Here is a 6,663-nt window from a genome sequence, read left to right on the forward strand (position 1 = left end):
GGGACCAAATTCATCACTTATGGATGACCAGTATTTTAAAACTTACAGCAGAAACAAAGAGATGAGTAAAGGAAAAAATACTAATTAAAGAGAAGCACGTGAAAATAAGAGTCTTCAGCAATATATGCCATCCCATAGCAACATCTTACATATGATTTTTTTCACACCTCTTCTATTATTGGTAGTGAACCTGAAGCCTCAGTACAGGATATTCTAATTACACTGAGAAAGAAAAGACTCTGGACCTTGCAGTAATGCACTAACGAGCCTGCTTCCCAGAAAAGATTTTTATTAACATTTCTATTAAAAAAAAAAAAAAGGTGTAACACACCAGTCTTGCTAGAGCTACACACAGAGAGGTTTCCTAATTTCTGATGTTTTGTTAACAACTAGCAAGACCTAAGTGGTCACTCAGTTTCCAGTATCTTGGAAAGAGGGTATTTAATCTCCCTGAGGAAACGCTAGCAGATTCACTTGAGAGCCCTTCTCAGTGTGACATATGAATATACTGATAAAATACAACTCAATGCCACATTCTTAGTTACTGGGAACAATCATCTTTATTCATTCTAACACCTAATGACATGAGCAATAGCATTTTAATAAAGCCTGCTCTAAGTCATATTTAACTCAAATAAGATTTTATATCGTATTTCGATTAAATTACACTTTTTGCTGTTCTTTACTGTCAATTTCTGCTTTCTTCTGCATTCACAAATTTTTGCTTCACAAACACATGTGTGACCCTCAGGGCTCTCCATACCTTTTCTAATATTAGTGTAATGTTATGCATAAATACAGCCTTGTGCTCAGAAATTCTTCTGTAAAGCTGAAATATCTCCATTCCCTTCTGTTCAGCAGCAACTTACCTACCAGAACAGAAGTTGAAGAATCAAAGAGATTATTACATCTCTCAGTTTTTTAGTAAAGGAATAAAGACTGTTGTTCCATGAAAGAAGCTCAGGACTCTCTTAGTCTTTCTTCTTGCATGACATGAGTGATGCATCTGACACCAGGACATAAGAAAGCAGAATGAAAAATGAAAGGCACAGTGAGAATCAGGAACAAGCTGATTCCCCTGAACAGCAAGGTGCTGAACACTTGCCAAAAGTTAAGCTGCAAGAGTTAGTCACAGAGACTTGTGCCTAGCCCCCAAAGAATTATTTTTCTTAGTCTTAGCATTCAATACCTCTCTCCCCTTCTTTCCCCCCAAAAAACAGCTGGCAGCTCTGTTAAAGTTTAACCAGATCTCTCATCTCTGCAGTTTCACTGACTACAATGAAAAATGAATTACGCGCCCAAGAAGGAAAGCAAATAGTTCAGGATCAGATTACTTTAAACCTTATCTGACCTACCAAATCATCTTACTCACTGTCCCACTCAGAGGTATAAGTTACATGGACTTTGAAAGCCTATTCCAATTTTTTTCTTTCATTTTGCCCCAGCCCTCCAGCCTAGTTTTTGTCCTCTCCTGCTATAGGATCAGGAAGTTTCTTCTTAGTTTCTCTCTGACCTTTTAACAGATCCAGTCTTCAGGAAAGCGAGGGGATTGTTATTGGTTTGGTTGTGGGGGTTTTTTCCCATACGAAATAGCATATCTTGACAAAATTTTTTGTCCCCATTTGGTAAGGCATTTTGGTAAGAAATGTAATGGCATAGTTGTGAGTGGAGGTCATGTTCCCAAAGAAGGTCAGCCTTCCCAAAGCTTGGGACACTGGAGATTTAAAAGGAGGCATTACCAGAATATTGTTCTGACATGGACCAAATAATACCTCTTCTATAAACCAATTTCTTGGCCAAAGTTGAATTTTTTTTGAAAAAATTTGCCTCTTAACTCCTCATATTTGTCTCGTCTGTGTGGTATAGAGTAAATAAATAATCAGCCTGAGAAAAACACATTTTTAATCAAACAGAAGAATAAGAGGTCATTATCTACTAAAACTATTTATTTTCCAGCTGCTCTGTGCTATATAGTAAAATTTGTTAACATTGCACAAAGGCAAAGTAATTTTTTGTTTCATCTTTCTTTTGCAGTAATATTTGTGGAATGTGTTTCCATCATTTTATCTGATAATAATTTTTCTTGTGCAGTGTCTTCCCAGGTCTTGCTCTTTCTCTCTATGTCCATTGGGTTGTGGCATAGCTAGGAAAATAAATATAATCATTTATCGCCTAGCTCTGAGTCCAGGCAGGAGTTCACACCTTTCAAGGGCTCTGTTTTGGTTTATTGGTATTATTACAGAAAATTAAACCCCTGAGAAAATGCTATACACTTTCCTAAAATTGTATATTTTACATGGAACTCTGTAGTCACTACACAGACTATTTACAAGAATATATCCTTGTTTTTTATTTGGTAACAATCTTCCAACATTTTCCAATACTGTCTTCTCCACCTTGTTGCTGCAAGTGAAAGTGTTAAGACTGTATTTCTTCAGTCTTCACTCTCAGCCAATATTTTCTAAACTCTCAGCCAATATTCCTCCAGAAAGCCTGAGAAAATCACAGCATCATCTATCAGTGTGAGGCTGCCTAAGGATGCAGCTGGGTCATGGTACATTCTGTCACTAGTAGTTGATTTGTGGGATATTCATTTCATTTTATTTTGCACCATGAAAGCTAACTTTGGTCTTCCTAACTAAATATTGATCTGAAGAAAACCAGAAAACCATTTGGATTCTGCAGGTAAACCAAAAATCTCCTGTATCTCCAGTAAAGCTCAATGATTACAATAACAATGTTTGGTGCTCGATTGGCTTCCGCAAAGGTGAAGACTTCCGCAGTTATACATGCTGGTACCCTAAAAGCTATTGGTCATGAAAAGAACTGAACCTGTGACTGTTACAGCTAAAAGCAGAACCTTCTCCAGATTTAGCTAAGCAGCCAAAAGCTTCCAGGTGAGAAGTGAGAGTAGTGCCTCTCACATTCTTATCTGGTCAGGAACACTTAGTACACGAGGGATAGCATACAAACAATACAAGTGAATTCCTGCCTGTCTCTGTCCACTAGATCATGATATATGCTCAGTGAGTATCCCTTTTTAAATAAAAAATAAAATAAAATAAAATATTATCTCTGTCTCACAACAAATTAGCATGAATATTTTGACCCACTGCAGCTAGAAAATAATTTTTTAGGAGGCTCCCTTCAGCTGTACAATATCTTATTGACAATGTAGGGCCACCACAAGCAGAAAAATTACTTCCTCGAAAGAGTAGTTATATTTGCCCATTACAGTTTTTTTGCTTAGCAAAGCCCATCAGCATAAAAACCATGCATTTCCTGAGAACTATAAAGAGAAAAGAATGAGTATTTGAAATATCCATTTGCAGCATATTAATGATGAAATAGTTACGTGTTGGTTTATTTTTCTGGTGGTTTCTGAAGTATTAAGGACCCACCAGTATTAAGGACTCCTATTAGAAGTAATTCCCATATGAAAAAACCACTAACTAATCCACGATTAGTTAGAAGCATTTGACATGCCCTGTCAGTACAACAGAGCTCAGGACATAAGGCCACTTACCAAGGTGAACAACTTTCTAAAGGTATCAGCTAGTAAACACTTGGAGCCATAATATTAGCTGAATTTCAAGCAAATTGGGATTGTTTTGATTTCCCATGTCCTTCCAGTTAAGGACACTGGAATGTGGGAAACCTTTAAAGAAATTAAGGGCAAAAGCAAGCAGCCAGACCAAGAATTCTATGAGATGATTTATCCAGGGTGACTTGGCCAAGTTGGCATTCCCAGCCATAAAGGCAACAGAGTCTACAATGAACTGGGAAAGCCAGAATGAGGGACTCAGTCTTACGCACAAGGCTTCTGAGCGTATCTTAATTTGCCCTGGGACTTTAATGAAGAGTGGGTTTTTCGCACCACTATACCTTAGCTGGTGCAATTCCTGATAGGAGTAAAATAAAATAATATGTTCAAAGATAAACAGCTTTCTGCTCCAGAAGGCTATACTCAGCTGCTGGGATGCAGAACATTTAAATGCCCTTTTCGTTGTCATGTCAGCGGCTCAGTGGCCGCTGTGGCCGCTAAACTATTATAATCCAAAGAGTATTTCTACCTACAAGCAACATCTGAATATAAAAAAGCAGAAACGAAAAGATCTCCATATCTTGGGAGACAGCCAGTCTCTGCCGATATGTTTCTGCCTGTGTTTTCTAGGTTCTTGCTTGTGGTAAGTGAAACAGCAATTTATCTCACATGTTTACTCTGAATGACAAAACCTGGCTGCAGAACACGTTGATGAAAAACCTTGCAAACCACAAAATTTCATATTCCAGCTAGCAGGACAAGATAGCAATACAAATTGTATTTCTTAAAGCCTTTTTCTAATCCTGTATAAATATAAACTTTGCACCACTGTAGCCATTAAAACCAGGAGGACCAAGATCAGGGAATGAATGTGGTGTGTATGTCCTAATTTTGAGTGGATCATTTGATAGTGATACAAGCAAATGCCTCACTTAGCTTCATAACAAGGAGAAGTGTCTAGAGTCTCTCCAGTCACCCCAGTCTTGCACAGTGAGTTGTGGTTGTGGCTCTGTTTCAGACCAGCTGCTTCATCCCACTGTTACCACAAAAAGCTCCACTGTCTCACATCGTTCAGAGAGAGAGTTATTGCAGCCACATTATCTGCCACCAGCTTGTGAAGGCCATCAGGTACAAACGAAATGCTTTCCAGAGGGTCTTATCACCTCTGACTGAACCAGAAAGATGGACTATGCAATAACTTTAACAAGGGATGAAAGAGGCTACAGATGCTGAGCAGAGTCCAGAACTCACAACAGCAACTGGATCAGATGCAGCCTGTGGGCTCAAAATTCTGTGCTGGTGAGTGAACACACAAACACATGGAGTTGGCAAGGCAGATGGGCTCTACCATGGTACATTGGGAACTGTGGAAAGTGAACTCATATTGTCTAGCACCTGTGCAGTGTAAATACAGCTATATACTTGTGATTCAAAAGCAGACCAGCCAAAAAGATTGGCTGAAATAACCCAGCACCTACCTGTGGTGGTTATAACTCAGTTACACCAGAGTCTGAGAGAAATCTCTTCTGACAGCTGAGTCAGATAGGAGTAAGAATTGGTGGTAGTCACTCACTATGAAGATCAAGCTGCAGATCTCACAAATATTTTACCACCACATGGCACAGAAAACCTCTCCATAAAATACTCTGGACCTGCTCACTGACAAGCAAAGTGCAGGCCAGATCTCCCTGTAAGAGGCTGTTTTCTGCTTGTCTGGATACAGGGTTTCAGCTCAGCCCACAGGCAGCTGGTGTAAGTTAACACAGATCCCTTGACTTTACTGTAGTTACTTAAAAAAACACGCCAAGCAATGTAAATTGGTCAAGGATCTGATACATAACATGTTGAAAATTGAGATATGGACAAAGAATAGTTACGAAAAGGCTTGAATCCAAGACTTGAGTATATTTTCTGTTAGGTTTCCAACAGCAATTCATGTTGCAATAGGTAAATTGGAGAAGTAAAATTACCTCAAACAGAGAAAACAATCAGCATCGTTGAAAGCAGAGGGATCTGATCCTTTCTAAATGTATTGGCAGAGTTTTAATTTTGCAGAACTGATGGCTTTTGTTTTATCTCCTCAGCACAGTTAATCTGACAATGTGCTACTGTAATTACAAGCCAAGGCAAAGTTGAATTCATTCTAGGGAGAGTATTTTTGTAACAGAAAAGAAAAGAAATACGCTACTGTGCATTAATGACTTCATTAACAAATTTCTAAGAATTTTGGGAGGGGGACTGAAATGATGGGCAAGAATTATCTTCTTCAAACATCTGGGAGCAGAGCACATCTGGTTCCCTATTGGAGCTTGGCACTCAGCGTGCTGTGAGACATACTTGAGTACATAAGAGAGGCTCTTATAAAGCTGAATCATTTGGGCAATTAACACTCAAAGCAATTTTCACACAAGCCCTTGATATATGAAATTTGAGTTTACCATAAGTGACAGGCAGCCTTCCGTATGCATACAGCTCCAGCACTGCCGTAGCACTTCAAGGTTTATGAAGGGGAAAATGCTTTCAAAGATGGAAGGTGCTTTAAACAAGTTTTTCTGCTCATTTGAAAAGGAAGACTTACTGACAGTGTTTTACTGTTATGGGTCTGTCCAAAGTTAGTTACCTCACAGGAATGTTCAGATGAAGGGGAAAAGTTTGAAAGTTCCACATCGCAAGTATATTATGTCTTAGAGGATGGAAAAAAAAACCTTTGATTTATTTTCACTTCTTGCACAAGATCTTGCATTGGATATAAGCTGGAGAGCCTCTCTTAAGAAAGCACAGATTTTTCCTCATATTTTCTGTGGACAGCAACAGCTTAAGGTAATGGCAAGAAATTGAAACAGATAAAAATATGGATTTGATAAGTGTAATTGCTTTTGATCAAAATTCCTGGAAAGTCATTGAGTTGTAAAATATATATATTATATTAAAAGCCAGCAAAATTTAGGTTGCCTGTTAGCGTTAAAAGGCCACATACAATATAGTTCACTGACTCCAGTGCTGGATCTATCATGCTTAGAATGTGTAATCCTGTTTGTACGGCAGTACGGCAGGCAGAAATTATCACAGGCAGGTAAGAAGGGTAAAATTTGGAGTTAGTCACAGACAAGAAGATTAGG

The sequence above is a fragment of the Buceros rhinoceros genome, unplaced genomic scaffold, assembly GCF_000710305.1.
Source record: "Buceros rhinoceros silvestris isolate BGI_N320 unplaced genomic scaffold, ASM71030v1 scaffold4650, whole genome shotgun sequence".
NCBI lineage: Eukaryota > Metazoa > Chordata > Aves > Bucerotiformes > Bucerotidae > Buceros > Buceros rhinoceros.